The sequence below is a fragment of the Triticum aestivum genome, chromosome 5A (genome assembly GCF_018294505.1).
Source record: "Triticum aestivum cultivar Chinese Spring chromosome 5A, IWGSC CS RefSeq v2.1, whole genome shotgun sequence".
Taxonomy (NCBI): Eukaryota; Viridiplantae; Streptophyta; class Magnoliopsida; order Poales; family Poaceae; genus Triticum; species Triticum aestivum.
Window position 1 is genome coordinate 233236573 of NC_057806.1, and position 13512 is coordinate 233250084.

A 13512-nucleotide genomic window follows, 5' to 3' on the forward strand; every position below is an offset into this window, starting at 1 on the left:
ATAACACTATGTTACCTCAACGGGGATATGCACATCCCCAATAATAAGAATATCATATTTCTTCTTGACAGTAGGAAGAGGAAATTCAAAACCTCCAAATATAATCGATGGAATTTTTCCAATAGAGTTGATACTATGAACTTGAGGTTGTTTCCTCGGAAAGTGTACCGTATGCTCATTGCCATTAACATGAAAAGTGACATTGCCTTTAGTGCAATCAATAACAGCCCCTGCAGTATTCAAAAAGGGTCTTCCAAGAATAATAGACATACTATCGTCCTCGGGAATATCAAGAATAACAAAGTCCGTTAAAATAGTAACGTTTGCAACTACAACAGGCACATCCTCACAAATACCGACAGGTATAGCAGTTGATTTATCAGCCATTTGCAAAGATATTTCAGTAGGTGTCAACTTATTCAAATCAAGTCTACGATATAAAGAGAGATGCATAACACTAACACCGGCTCCAAGATCACATAAAGCAGTTTTAACATAGTTTCTTTTAATGGAGCATGGTATAGTGGGTACTCCTGGATCTCCAAGTTTCTTTGGTATTCCACCCTTAAAAGTATAATTAGCAAGCATGGTGGAAATTTCAGCTTCCGGTATCTTTCTCTTGTTTGTAATTATATCATTCATGTACTTAGCATAAGGATTGGTTTTGAGTATATCAGTTAATCGCATACGCAAAAAGATAGGTCTAATCATTCCAGCAAAGCCCTCAAAATCCTCATCATCCTTTTTCTTGGATGGTTTGGGAGGAAAAGGCATGGGTTTCTGAACCCATGGCTCTCTTTCTTTACCGTGTTTCCTAGCAACAAAGTCTTTTTTATCATAATATTGATTCTTTGATTGTGGGTTATCAAGATCAACAACAGGTTGAATTTCTATATCATTGTCATTACTAGGTTGAGCATCATTATGAACATTATCATTAACATTATCATTAGTTTCAGGTTCATTACCAGATTGTGTTTTAGCATCAGAAATAGAAATATCATTTGGATTCTCAGGTGTTTCAACAATAAGATCACTAGAAGCATGCAAAGTCCTATCATTTTTCTTTTTCTTCCTTTTAGAAGAACTAGGTGCATCTATATTATTTCTCTGAGAATCTTGCTCAATTCTCTTAGGGTGGCCTTCAGGATACAAAGGTTCCTGAGTCATTCTACCAGTTCTAGTAGCCACTCTAATAGCATAATCATTATCCTTATTATTCAATTCATTAAGCAAATCATTTTGATCTTTAAGTACTTGTTCCACTTGAGTGGTAACCATAGAAGCATGTTTACTAATAAGTTTAAGTTCACCTTCAACATTAGCCATATAATCACCCAAGTGTTCAAGCATATTTGAATTGTATTTCAATTGTCTACCAAAATAAGCATTAAAGTCTTCTTGCTTAGCCATAAATTTATCAAACTCATCTAAGCATGGGCTAGCAAATTTAATAAATGGGATTACAGCTTTATCATATCTATAGAGAGAATTTACCTTTACTACCTATGTCGGGTTATCAAGACCATGAGTTTCTTCAATAGGTAAAGGATTAAGATTATATGTTCTTCAACAGGCGGTAAATTAAGACCATGTATTTCTTCAATAGGAGGTAAATTCTTAACATCTTCAGCTTTAATACCTTTTTCTTTCATAGATTTCTTTGCCTCTTGCATATCTTCAGGACTGAGAAATAGAATACCCCTCTTCTTCGGAGTTGGTTTAGGAATAGGCTCAGGAATTGGCTCCGGAGGTGTCCAATTATTTTCATTTGTCAACATATTATTCAATAGAATTTCAGCTTCATCTGGTGTTCTTTCCCTGAAAACAGAACCAGCACAACTATCCAGGTAATCTCTGGAGGCATCGGTTAGTCCATTATAAAAGATATCAAGTATTTCATTTTTCTTAAGAGGATGATCAGGCAAAGCATTAAGTAATTGGAGAAGCCTCCCCCAAGCTTGTGGGAGACTCTCTTCTTCAATTTGCACAAAATTATATATATCCCTTAAAGCAGCTTGTTTCTTATGAGCAGGGAAATATTTAGCAGAGAAGTAATAAATCATATCCTGGGGACTACGCACACAACCAGGATCAAGAGAATCAAACCACATCTTAGCATCACCCTTTAATGAGAACGGAAATATTTTAAGGATATAAAAGTAACGAGTTCTCTCATCTTTAGTGAACAGGGTGGCTATATCATTCAATTTAGTAAGATGTGCCACAACAGTTTCAGATTCATAACCATGAAAAGGATCAGATTCAACCAAAGTAATTATATTAGGATCGACAAAGAATTCATAATCCTTATCAGTAACAAAGATAGGTGAAGTAGCAAAAGCAGGGTCAGGTTTCATTCTAGCATTTAAAGATTGCTTACTCCATTTAGCTAATAATCTTTTGAGTTCAGTTCTATTTTGGCACGCTAAAATAGCTAAAGAAGCTTCTTGATCAAAGACATAACCCTTAGGAATAACAAGTGATTCTTCATCATCACTTTCATCAGTATCATCAGATTCAATATTTTCAATCTCTCTAGCCCTAGCAAGTTGTTCATCAAGAAAATCACTAAGTGGCACAGTAGTATCAGGCATAGAGGTAGTTTCATCATAAGTATCATGCATAGCAGAAGTGTCATCATCAATAACATGCGACATATCAGAACGAATAGCAGAAGCAGGTGTAGGTGTCGCAAACTTACTCATAACAGAAGGTGAATCAAGTGCAGAGCTAGATGGCAGTTCCTTACCTCCCCTCGTAGTTGAGGGATAGATCTTGGTTTTTGGATCTCTCAAGTTCTTCATAATGATAAGCAGATATATATCCCAAGTGACTCAAAGAATAGAGCTATGCTCCCCGGCAACGGCGCCAGAAAATAGTCTTGATAACCCTCAAGTATAGGGGATCACAACAGTTTTCGAGGGTAGAGTATTCAACCCAAATTTATTGATTCGACACAAGGGGAGCCAAAGAATATTCTCAAGTATTAGCAGCTGAGTTGTCAATTCAACCACACCTGGAAACTTAATATGTACAGCAAAGTGTTCAGTAGCAAAGTAATATGATAGTAGAGGTAACGGTAGCAAAAGGTAACAATAGTAAAAGTAATGTTTTTGGTATTTTGTAGTGATGATAGCAATAGCAACGGAAAAGTAAATAAGCAGAGAACAATATATGGAAAGCTCGTAGGCAATGGATCGATGATGGAGAATTATGCCGGATGTGGTTCATCATGTAACAGTCATAACCTAGGGTGACACAGAACTAGCTCCAGTTCATTGACATAATGTAGGCATGTATTCCGAATATAGTCATACATGCTTATGGAAAAGAACTTGCATGACATCTTTTGTCCTACCCTCCCGTGGCAGCGGGGTCCTTACAGAAACTAAGGGATAGTAAGGCCTCCTTTTAATAGAGAACCGGAACAAAGCATTAACACATAGTGAATACATGAACTCCTCAAACTACGGTCATCATCTGTAAGTATCCCGATTATTGTCACTTCGGGGTTAACGAATCATAACACATAATAGGTGACTATAGACTTGCAAGATAGTATCAAGAACACTCATATATTGATCAAAACATAATAGGTTCAGATCTGAAATCATGGCACTCGGGCCCTAGTGACAAGCATTAAGCATAGCAAAGTCATAGCAACATCAATCTCAGAACATAGTGGACACTAGGGATTAAACCTAACAAAACTAACTCGATTACATGATAGATCCCATCCAACCCATCACCGTCCAGCAAGCCTACGATGGAATTACTCACGCATGTCGGTGAGCATCATGAAATTGGTGATGGAGGATGGTTGATGATGACGATGGTGACGGATTCCCCTCTCCGGAGCCCCGAACGGACTCCAGATCAGCCCTCCCAGGAGGTTTTAGGGTTTGGCGGCGGCTCCGTATCATAAAACGCGATGATTTCTTCTCCCTGATTTTTTTTCTCCCCGAAACTCAATATATGGAGGTGCAGTTGGAGTCGGAGAGGCAACAGGGGGCCCACGAGGTAGGGGGCACGCCCTAGGGGGGCAGGCGCGCCCCCCACCCTCTTGGCAAGGTGGTCGGCCCCCTGGCCTTCATCTTTGGCGGGTATTTTTCTTATTTTCTGAAAAGTGGCTCCGTGAAGTTTCAGGTCATTCCGAGAATGTTTGCTCCTGCACATAATTAACACCATGGTAATTCTACTGAAAACAACGTCAGTCTGGGTTAGTTCCATTCAAATCATGCAAGTTAGAGTCCAAAACAAGGGCAAAAGTGTTTGGAAAAGTAGATACGTTGGAGACGTATCAATCCTGGCTATTAACGGGTTATCGGATCCAAACCTAAACCCATAGCTTAACGGTGACCCGTTACGGTGGATGCCACGTGGCGGTTACCCTTGACGAAAGCACTTCTATGATGCGTGATTTATCGTCATGGAAGTGGACACTTCCGTGATGATAATTTTGGTAATGTCATGGAACACTTCTACGACAGCACATGTATGACTATCTTGATTCTGTCATATAATCATCATGGATGTACATGCATGATAGAAAACGTGACCTACTGTGACAAACACGTATCATCACGAAAGTGTATTTTTTGTAGTGTATGTAGGGGAGCTCAAGTAGGAGAGATGTCACCTCGGATTGAATAGCACATGCGCGAGCTCCTATCATGGGTCCACTTGGTGCTTGGGTAGTATCCATGGGGATGACCATGGGATGCTTCACATCACTATTCTTTGAATCATTTAAAAGTCCAAATGTGCATGCTACAAAACAAAATAATATATGATGAATATGTTAGGCAGCATTCCACATCCAAAATTTTGTTTTTATCATTTACCTACTCGAGGAGGAGCAGGAGTTAAGCTTGGGGATGCTGATACATCTCTCATACGTCTCCAACATATCTATAATTTTTGATTGTTCCATTCTTGGATATTTTACAATCATTTTATAGCAAATTTATATCATTTTTTGGGACTAACCTATTGACATAGTGCCCAGTGCCAGTTGTTGTTTTTTGCTTTTTTTTACTTTGCAGAAAATCAATACCAAACAGAGTCGAAACATTTTGGAGATTTTTTCTGGACCAGAAGACACCTGTTGGGCCAAAGAAGTACCAGAGGGGGCTCCGAGGGGAGCACAACCAACCAGGGTGCGCCTAGGGGCCCAAGTGCACTAAGGTCGGTTGTGCCCACCTCGTTGGCCTCCGGCACCGCCTCTTTGCTCTATAAATACCCCAATATCCAAAAACCCTAGGGGAGTCGACGAAAATCAATTCCAGCCGCCGCAAGTTCCAGAACCACCAGATCCAATCTAGATACCATCACGGAGGGGTTCATCATCCTCATTTGTGCCTCTCCGATGATGAGTGAGTAGTTCATTCTAGACCTATGGGTTCGTAGTTAGTAGCTAGAGGGCTTCCTCTCTCTCTCCCTCTCTCTCTCTCTCTTTTGATTCCGAATACAATAGTCTCTTGGAGATCTATTCGATGTAACTCTTTTTGCGGTGTCTTTGTTGGGATTCGATGAATTTTGAGTTTATGATCAGATCTATGTTTTTATCCATGAAAATTATTTGAGTATTTTGATATCTTATATGCATGATTTCTTATAGACTCGTATTTATTTTTCGAATCTTTGGTTTAGTTAGGCCAACTAGATCGATTTTTCTTGCCATGCGAAGAGGTGATTTGTGATGGGTTCGATCTTACGGTGCTTGATCCTAGTGACAGAAGGGGAACTGACACGTATGTAGCATTGCTCTTAAGGATAAAAAGATGGGGTCTATTTATAGATAAATATAATCTTGTCTACATCATGTCATCATTCTTATAGCATTACTCTGTTTCTCCATGAACTTAATACACTAGATGCATGCTGGATAGCGGTCGATGTGTGGAGTAATAGTAGTAGATGCAGGCAGGAGTTGACCCGCTAATCCTAGACGTGATGCCTATATAATTATCATTGCCTGGATATCGTCATGATTATTTGAAGTTCTATCAATTGCCCAACAGTAATTTGTTTACCCGCCATATGCTATTTTTCTTGAGAGAAGCCACTAATGAAATCTACGCCCCCGGGTCTCTTCTTTATTATATTTACCTTCGCAATCTATTTTTATTTGATTTTATTTTCAAATCTATTAATACAAAAATACAAATACCTTGCTGCAATTTATTATCATTTATTTTATCTCACGTTCCCACGAGATCTATTTATCTAATCTACAACAATTTTACCTACCTTTTTTACCCGTGAGGGATTGACAACCCCTCTCTTACGTTGGGTTGCAAGTATTTGTTATTTGTGTGCAGGAGGCATTTACGTGGTGTTGCGTGGTTCTCCTACTGGTTTGATAACCTTGGTCTCATCACTAAGGGAAATACCTACCGTAGCTGTGATGCATCATCCCTTCTTCTTTGGGTAAATACCGACGTAGTTCAAGCCGCATCAAAAGGAATTTCGGGCGCTGTTGTCGGGGAGACATCATCAACATCTACCAGGTTCCTAATCACAAATCTCATCTCCTTGCAATTTACATTATTTGGCATTTGCCTCTTGTTTTCCTCTCCCTCACTTCACAAACATTTTCCATTTTATTCTCCCTCTTTTTCGTTCGCCGTTTTCTTGTCAGATCTATCTTTATTCTTGTGATCTTGTTGCTATGGCCAGCATGACTCCTCCTCCTTTGTCACCGGATTTTGAAGTTTTATACTTCAAAAGAGACATGGAGAAAATTTGAAAGATGCTTGGTATAGGCTTATGGAATTCTATCGCATTTGCAATCTAAAAGGGGATGCAAAAATTTTGCTTCGGAATTTTTATACAGGTTTGGCCTTGCATCATAGACAACTTTTGGATTTTGTCGCCAAAGGAAATTTCATTGAGCTTCATGCTAATACCGCTTATGAGATCCTAGAGGGGATTCTAGGAATCCCATCTATTTAAGAGGGGATTTCCTTTACTCAAGAAGGAGCTCAAATTTTGGATAAGTTGAGTGATTTTCATAAGCATTTGGTTGAATTACAAAAATACAATGAACATCTGAAACATATTCTTTTCTGGCGCTGTTGTCGGGGAGCAATAGCGTGGGGTTGATATTTTCGTGTATGCTTGTTTGCTTTGTTCACTAAGTAGATTTTGTTTTTCTTTAGTTGTGGGTGAAACAGACAAAAATTACAAAATGAAAATACCAAAAAAATTACTTGCCTCTTATGCCTAAAAACTTTTTCAAAAAGATAAGTGATTGGAAGGCTATGCATTGGAGAAGTGAGGGTCGACCTTGAACACTTGTGTTCATGCTCATGGAAATAATGTATAATTTTTCATGGAAGTTTCTCAAAAATAAGTATCCCCTTGTATATATCCATTGTATTATAAAAATAATGTGCCAAGCTTTGACTTTCGAATGTTTAAATTGCTTGTTTGGTGTGCGCAGCCGAAAAACAGAAACTTTGGCTGTAGTGTTTGAGTTTACATATTTCAATGGAGCATGATAAAATATTGAAATTTTTACACATTACTTATCTGCAAATTGTTTAGATTTCCTATTTTTTTAAGAATTTTTGGAGTTACAAAAGTATATGAAAGTTCTAGATTGCTACAGACTGTCCTGTTCTTGACAGATTCTATTTTCTATGTGTTGTTCACTTATTTTGATGAATCTATGGGTAGTATCGGGGGGTATGAACCATGGTGAAGTTGTAATATAGTAGACATAATGCTAATATGAAATTGGAATGAGTAGTACCTAAAGGTAGTGATTTTCTTTATTATACTAACAGATCGCACAAAGTTTTTTGTTAAGTTTTGTGTGGATGAAGTGTTCGAAGAACGAGGAGTTACCGATATGAGAAGAATAAGGAGAGGCAGGAGTTCAAGCTTTGGGATGACCAAGGCACCCCAAGTAAATATTTCAATGATACTCAAGCATATAATCTTGGGGATGCCCCGGTTGGCAACCCATCTTTATTCCCCAACAATTATCGGTATAGCTCGGTTTTTGTTTTGTTCACATGATATGTGTCTTTTGAGTTTTTTTCCTTTCTTTTCCTTTATGTACGATGCTAGTATGAGATAGTCCTTCATTGATTTATAGAATGCTTCATGTGCTTCACTTAAATCTTTTGAGTATGTCCTTATAGAATGCTCTTTGTGCTTCACTTAAATCTTTTGAGTATGTCCTTATAGAATGCTCTTTGTGCTTCACTTAAATCTTTTGAGCATGGCTTTATAGAATGCTTCGTGTGCTTCACTTATATATTTTGAGCTTGGATGTTGGTAAATCTATATTAATTGTAGAATGATACATGAACTTCACTTATATCTTTTGGAGTATGAATAATACTATCACCGGAATTGGGCTTGGAAGAGTATCATTATAATCACATGCCTAGCTAAAAAGGAATTAAAGAAAAGTACTTGTTGGGGGACAACCCAATATTTATCCTGTAGCGACCTGACCTCAAACGGTCAAGTCTCTGTGCTTCAGTGTCATCCCTGGATCGGTAATGCTGACACACACAGTACTCGAGGATTTATAACAGAGTAGCAATCACACACTTATTACATTGAATGTCTCAAAAGAGAACTTATTACAATAAATATGGCTTAAGGCCATCTAATATGATAACAGCGGAAGGCTTGGAAGATAAAGTGAGTCCATCAACTCCAACGGCATAGCTGAGCTGCATGACAACGACCTAACGAACCTTACTCCTCGTCTGAAAAGTCTGCAACATAATATGTTGCAGCCCGAAAACGGGTCATCACATGGAATATGCTGGCAAAGTAACACAGTAGAGTAGAACAGAATAATACTAACACTACATGCATATTTGGCTTGTGGAAAGCTCTATGGTTACAGTTTTGCGAAAAGCCAATTTTTCCCTACGACAAAGGAATAGATTTTATTTAACTATCATGGTAGTTGAAACATCATTGAGAAGGTTCCTCCAACTCAATCCCAATTAGAGTAATCAACAACCCAACAATATTATTTTAGAGCGATGAGATACTTAGGATACTCCAAGTACTAGATACTCAAGATGTCCATAACTGGGGACACGGCTAACCATGATTAGTTTATACACTCTGCAGAGGTTTGCGCACTTTTCCCCACAAGACTCGATCTCCTCCGTTGGATTTCTCGCACTACAGGGTGTTTGAGAAACGGATGACCGAGACACAGTCTTTCAAAAGCATTAACCCCTTACTCTGGGCAGACCATACCAACCTACATCCCTCTACCTGCTGATCCACCTCTTCGGGAGCTTCACACAACTTACTCAACTATGCTAGAGCCCATAATAGCTTGTGGCTGCACACGGAAGTTTCTAGCATGAATCTCAGTTCCCTTTGAGCCTGGGTGGCGGACCATAGGATTATCACACGGATACTCCGGGATATCCTAGGAAAACACTGGATTCTCCATGTGCCCAACAAACAATCCACCCAGATGTGCATTCAAGTTGCCACCTTAAGTTGAACCATTAATTAACAATCTCACATCTGTCATGGATTTCACTCACCCAAACCACGTCTACGAGCATAGCATAGCAATATAAGCAATTCGTAGAAGTAACTCCCAATGGTTTGAATATAACAGGGCAATAGGTTCTACCTCATCAACTACTTCCCAACCCACATGTTAATCACATCCTAATCACGCAATGTTTGAGGATTGGAACTAATGCATACAAACTGGGTGATAAAGAGGTATGATCAAAGTGTTACTTGCCTTGCTGATGATCCGCAAAACCTAGGGATTCGTAGTAACACGCTTCGCACTCTGGGTGTTCTATCGCGAACAAACAATAGCATACATAAGCAAACAAGCAAAGAAACATGGGTAAATCTCAAACAAGAAGATCTAACCAGAAAGTTCAACTTAAGAACTCCGGTTTGCGAAAAGAATCAAATCGAACAGAGCAACGAAACTCAAACTGCAAAAGAAACAAGATCCATTTGCTAATCTGGACTAAGGTCAAATTTTACAGTAGCAAAAAGCTTGTTCAAGTTGATTAAACGGAAAGAGGGTTTCGACACGAAGATCTAGGCGCTTGAATCGCCTGATTCCGACAAATGAGCGAAAAGGTAAAATAAAACGAAAATCGAATCAGAAATCGCGATTGAAAATAATCACGGAAAATCCGAGAAAAAGAAAACTGACGAACAGGCTAACAAACGAGTGTTTGTTGTCTGCGGCTAACGAGTGAACTTTGTTCATTAAAACGAACATACAGACGAACGTCGACAAAGTAACTAAACCGAAAAAACCGGCGAACCGATCTATCCAAAAAAACTAGGGTTTCTAAAAAAACCGAACGACGCTATACCTCCGGCGAGGTCCGGCGCGGTGGGTGGCTCCGGCGAGCGGTGGGGCAGCGCAGGGCGGCTGCGAGGCTTGCGGCGGCGGGGTTGGCGGCGTGCGGCGGCGGGGTGGCTCGGGGCTCTAGGGGGGGGGGCAGCATATAAGAGATGGGGGCGGCGACTTGGAGGAGGGGGCAAGGCACGGGGGAAACGGAGTCCCGTCTAGACTCCGGTTCGGCGGTGGCGGCGGCGCGGTCTCCCGCTCGGAGACGGCGGCGGGGAAGCGGGCCGGCTCGGCTGGGCTTCGGCCCAGTCGGGCGCTGTGCCTTTTTTTTAATAATTCCGCCGAAACTAAAAAAATCCTTGAAAATAAAATAAAAATCTAAAAATGCCAAAACAAAAATTTCTCCATCTAAATAAAATATTTAGAACAGGATGAACATTTCTTGGTCCTAAAATGCAACTGTGAAAAACATGCAATTTTTCTAATTCAAATAAAATAGCGATAGACTCCGGAAGAAATCAAATGTTTGATTTTAATATTTTCCCTCCAATATGTCACTTATTTTGGAGAAGTCATATTATCTCTTCTCATATATTTTAACATGAAATATTTTCGGAGAGAAAAATAATTAAAACAAAAAATCCTCGTTTTGATATTTGGTAAAACCCAAATATGAAAACAGAGAAATCCCCAACTCTCTCTGAGGGTTTCGAGGATCGCGAAACGAAATGGAATAAAATATGGTATGCATGAATGATCTATGTATAAGATTCCAAATTGAAAATTTGGGATGTTACATATCCTTACTGTTTTTGTGTGTTCACATGATTAAGCTACTGTAGTGATAATGTTTTATAACTTTTTTCAATAAAGTGCCAAGTAAGACCTTTGGGATGGCTTACGGCGATAGTTGATTTGATCTTGCTGAAAAATAGAAAATTTTGCGCTTATTGCCAGAATTTTAAGAAAATAACAGAAGCGTGATTTTATTCTGAATTTTTTACACAAGATTTATGTAGAAATTTCGTAGGTTGTCCTAATTTTTTAGAATTGTGGGAGTAGCATAAGTATGGTTGTTGTTCAGATCATTACAGACTATTCTGTTTCTGGCAGATTCTATTTTCAATACATAGTTTGCTTGTTTTCTAGTTTCAATCGCTTATATTGCTCAATATAAATTTTAGAAATGATATGGTACAGTATGCATTGTGTGAGAACAATTATGAATCTTGTCTTTGGCAGTACCAAAGTGAATGATTTACTCTTTATCATACTAACCCATCTCATGAAGTTTTGTTAAGTTTTGTGTGATTAAAGTTCTCAAGTTTTGGGCGAGATATCAATATGAGGAGAATACGGAGTGGAAAGACCATAAGCTTGGGGATGCCCAAGGCACCCCAAGGTAATAATCAAGGAAGACTCAAGCGCCTAAGCTTGGGGATGCCCCGGAAGGCATCCCCTCTTTCGTCTTCAAAACCATTGGTATACCTTACTCGAAGCTATATTTTTATTTGTCACATGATATATGTTTAGCTTGGAGCGTATTTTCATTTTAGTTGTTGTTTGAATAAAATCATTGGTTTTGAAATCTTGAATGAGAGAGAGTCCTCCCATGGCTAGATAACTATTTGACTACTTAGTGTTCTTCACTTATATCTTTCTGGAGTAGTTTGTCATTTACTCACGTGCTTCACTTATATCCTATGAGTAAATGGTTGAATGAATTGAATATCATAGATCTAAAATTATATATGCTTCATATGCTTATCCCATGGGGAGTAATTACTTCACTTAAAAGATGTATAGGTGGTCAGCATTGGTCACTTGAACAACTCATGAAAGAATATTGACGGAAGAGAGATTTCACATATAAATATACTATCTTAGACATCTTCTATGATTGTGAGCCCCATTAATTATATTCAGAATTGAGAAAATTAGTTGAAGTTGGACAAGGAAGACAACGTGATGAGTTATGTTTGGATCTTTTGCTAGCCAAACTTTTATGGATCCTCTAACATGTGGTGCTTGCCTAGGATCTTTTGCTAGCCAAATTTTTGTACTAAGTAGAGATACTACTTGTGCATCCAAAACCCTTAAACCCAATTTCATGCCATGAGTGTCCACCATATCTACCTATGGATTGAATAAGACCCTTCAAGTAAGTTGTCATCGGTGCAAAAAGCAATAAAAAATTGCTCCTAAATATGTATGATCTTTTATTGTAAAGGAAAATAAGCATTGTACGAACTTGTGGTGGTAAAGAAATAAAAGTGACGCACTGCATAATAAAGGTTGCTATCACAAAGGGCAATACAACATGATGTTCATTTGCATTAAGGGTTTGCACATCCAACATTTAAAAGCGCATGACAACCTCTGCTTCCCTCTAGAAGGGCCTATCTTTTACTTTCATGTATTTACATTTATGCAAGAGTCAATAGTATCCCTTCCTATTTCAACCTCAATTATTCTTTAGTTGGCAAGCATCATGTGGTGGGGAAAGATCCAAGCATATATGGCCATTCAAATATATTTGATCTTGAATTATTATTGTTTACAATTATCTGTATGACAAATAAGTTGGGAGGCGAAACATTAAGCCCCTATCTTTCTTTGTGTTTGACAGATGCTATTTGTTCTAAAAATATGCTTTGAGTGTTAGCAATCATGGAAGACTATATGATAGTTGAGTATGTGGGATTTGCTAAATCAAAGCTCTTACATAGACCCTTCCTGAAAATAAGATGAATTGCAATTGTTTGATACTAAGAACATGGTCTGTTAGTTTTTAAGACACTTTATGGTCTATACTTTAACTTGTGAATAGCTTGCTACTTGATCATGAGAAGTTTTATCAGATGAGCTACTGTTTATGATATATAATGATGCTAGAAAAAGTGTTTGGAACTATCATTGATCAAACTTATACACTAGGCTAGCATTCACACTTCATAAATTATTTCTTTTATCATTTACCTACTTGAGGACGAGTAGGAAATAAGCTTGGTGATGCTGATACATCTCTGACCTATCTAAAATTTATGAAGTATTCATGCCATGTTTATAACAATTTTATATGGTTTTGGTATGATTTGATTAGAACTAACCCGGACTGATGTTGTTTTTAGCAGAACTATTGTGGTGTTGTTTTTTGTGCAAAAATAAAAGTTCTCGGAATGGGC